The sequence below is a fragment of the Anabas testudineus genome, chromosome 21, assembly GCF_900324465.2.
Source record: "Anabas testudineus chromosome 21, fAnaTes1.2, whole genome shotgun sequence".
NCBI classification, from domain to species: domain Eukaryota; kingdom Metazoa; phylum Chordata; class Actinopteri; order Anabantiformes; family Anabantidae; genus Anabas; species Anabas testudineus.
Window position 1 is genome coordinate 2,209,360 of NC_046629.1, and position 3,456 is coordinate 2,212,815.

Sequence of the window (3,456 nt, forward strand, 5' to 3'; positions counted from 1 at the left end):
TCACACATTCATTCTCGTCCAGAGCTGCATTCATTTTTCAAGATCTTGTTTTGATGATGGAGAGTCGGAAGCTGCACAAAGTCCCCTCCAGAACATCCCAAAGATTCTCAGGGGGTTCAGGTCTGAACTCTGTGGTGGCCAACCCATGCATGAAAATGATGAGTCGTCTTATTAGTTTACATCAGTCATGTCTCCTCAGATTGTTTCTTTTGTCTCATTCACACCAATATTTGACCCTTGTGAAACAGATTACCATCTTCCACGACCAACGGATGTGTCTTCAGAACTGGAGCTACTCACTGACTCAGTTAGATTCCAATAAACTTGTTACCATCTGACAAACCCAAACAATGCATTCATACGTAAATTATCCAGTGGAGGCTCTTACCTGTATAATTAGTTAAATATCCAGGTGGTGACTTTTTTATTTTTGACGGGCAGTGAAGATTTTCTGCAGAGTGACATCGTTTCAAAAACCATCGAATGACTGTTAGAAACTGAAGTTTAATCAGCTGCCCCTTCTGCCACCTCTACGGGTTGAGTTAGGTTTGGTCAGGTTGAAGTTCACAGTCAAGGTTAAAGAAGCTGTATTACTGGCCGTAAACTAGAAAGTGGCAGCACCACCTCGACATCTTCCCCTGAAGGTTTGGCACAATAAAAAAACATTACAGCAACTTCTGCCTTTGCTCAGACAGACGGGTGGTCATAATTCACTTGGTTCTACACGTCCTTGTCAGATGAGACGTTTGGGAACAAGGCAGCCGCTGTCAGCTTTCTTGAGAGGCTCTCAGTTGGGAGGTGTTTCGAACTTCCTGTCCTCTATGATGTAACACTAATAGTATGTATTTAATAATTTTTGATGCACTCGACGCAGAGCAGCAGAAGCATTAGGACAAAACTCAAAGACATTAATGATGCAATAAATGTTGAAAGATGTTGGCAAACGAATAATAACACAGAATACAAAAACAGTGGTAAACTGACCAAGTGACAACATGTCAGCTGTCAACTGTGATGTACACAAAGTGTAGTTGAACTACCGTCCAGCTCTAGGTCACACGTGTCTCTGGCTTTCATTCACTTCCTGCTTCCTTTACAACCCTCTTCTCAGTCGCGGTATGTGGTGAAACAGAGAAAATTGAGCTCACACCTGATCTTCCCAGAAACGCACAGGCCGTCACTATCCACCTTCTGCACCTGTGTTTTTCTTGGATAAATAAGAAACGCTATCAGCTTCTCGCTATGGGAGAAATAAATCACAGAGTGACTGGGTCCCTAGGTTTGATAAAGAGTGAAGAAATAACACACCAAAGTGTGCCCTGATCAGCACAGGTGAGTTTCCTTTGAATCGACATCATGTTCACTTACCTAAACCCTCCAAAATCGCCGCAGCGCTCCAATACCAGCTGCAGCACACCGCTACCTGCGACTGACAGTAACCATAACTCACATCTATGATTCTGTGTCGACATCAAGACACTTCCCAGTGCTGTAAGTCCTATGTGTACCTGGCATAACTGTTCGTGATTCTCATAACTCGCCCCAGATGGTGCACCCAGTCTGCAGTGTCCCCCCCCTTGGAGATATTATTAGAGAAGTTGTGGGGTTGGAGGGCCAGTGCAGAGGTAGGTGAAAATGAACTCAATAGAACCGTTTGGCATTAGTTGCTAGAAGAAGAATGTCAGTGCAGAATCCTGGTAAGTGACGATCAACAGCTTCCTCTGTTTAAGATTTTCTCCCCCTCCAATGCGATGCTCTGCCCACCACCTACGCAGCTCGGTAGCCTCAGGCCTTGAGGCGCACCAAGCTAATGGTGTCGGGCGTAAAAGCATGGTTTCACAGCTTCCATTTTATTTTCCTTTACATGTGTTTGGTGCAGGAGCCTCATATTTCGTGACCTCTTGAGGGAGCTTTCTCCGTGATTCGATATAACCTCCAGTAACAAACAGGCGTTTAGGCACCACACACCGACTGCACAACACACCACACACACACACACACACACACACACACACACACTTGCCTATAAATGAAAGGTTTTATGGTGTTAGATAGTGCCGAGCGGGAAGGTGCGGTGCAAATCTGGATGCAACTAATGGGAGCTTAGAGACTGTAGATCCTGGGAGTTTTGGCACACAAATGAGCAGAAGAGGCTGCCATTATTACACAAACACATCATGCCTTCAAGCTCTCCACATGGGGCAATGTAATTATGTGTCTCTCTGCGAGTCCCTGATCTCTGCAGCATTCCACACTACTTCTGTCTGTTCATTAACTGCGAAACACGCAGACACAGATATTTGGACGAATCAGGGGGTTTAAAAGCAGCAGGTTTGTGTGTAACACATGCAGGCAGGTCCCGACACACACACACACACACACACCTACACACACACAGCTTGTGAGTGTTTATGCGAACTTAACTGTTGGGCCACGATCTATGGAAAACTCCAAGTGCACTGTGTAAAACAATGTCACGCTGTCCTGGGCCAGTAGACAGAGGTGTAACAGTCCTGTCTTTAGTTTTGATGCTGTCCACGAAACTTTTTGGACATTCATTAAGACATGAAGATGAGAAAATCCAAGTGACTGTGTAAAAACACGCGACATGAATGGAAGTTCAGTATCAAGCTGTTGTTTTCAGTTGACAGAAATGGGGACCCCAAACACGGTTCAGGAGTCCGCACGTGGACTTACTGGACTAAGGTGGACGTTTCATCTGGTTAAGTGTTTTGTGGCTCTTAGAATGGACGAGTGTGTGCGCACGTTGGTTTATGTCAGTGTCTCCATAAGCCCTCACTGTCGCATTTTGTTTTATTAACTAAACTGCCTCGAAGTCAAAATCCGGTTTTTAACAGCCCGAAAAAGTCCTCGATTCGCTTGCGACTGGTTGAAGTCACAACTGAAAAAGTTGTTTTAAGTTCAAGTTGGCGATCATGTTAAACATCCCAAGCTCCACTACTGGATGGAGGCCGCTGTGTAAATGAACACTGAGGTGGCATTTTGCTGACAATCATTTAGTTTAGTGTAAATAAAACTAAGGCCGTCAGGGAAGGGTCACGATGGTACATGTTCTATGAGGAGAATCATGAATTGTCTGTTTTGAATTTTACAGGACTATAGAATTCTTCAGTCACTTGGTGGATTTGTTGATGCTGATCATAAAGGACAAGTACCAAGGAAGATCCGTGTAGAATCCGGCTTCTGAATGATTTGGTGTCCTGGGGTAAAGCGCACAGGTAACACAACGACCCTGAATTCATCACCTCATGTTGGTAATTATTAACGGCATTGAAAACATGAGTTTATCTCTTAATTGCTAACGTGCACAGCGAGTGACCCACAAGTCAAGATGGAACGGAGCTTAACGATTGTATAAGTAGTAATTAGTAAATTCAGTCTCCCACTAGCTTACATGCAAATAATTCAACCGTTGTGGAGATCAAATCCAGGTTT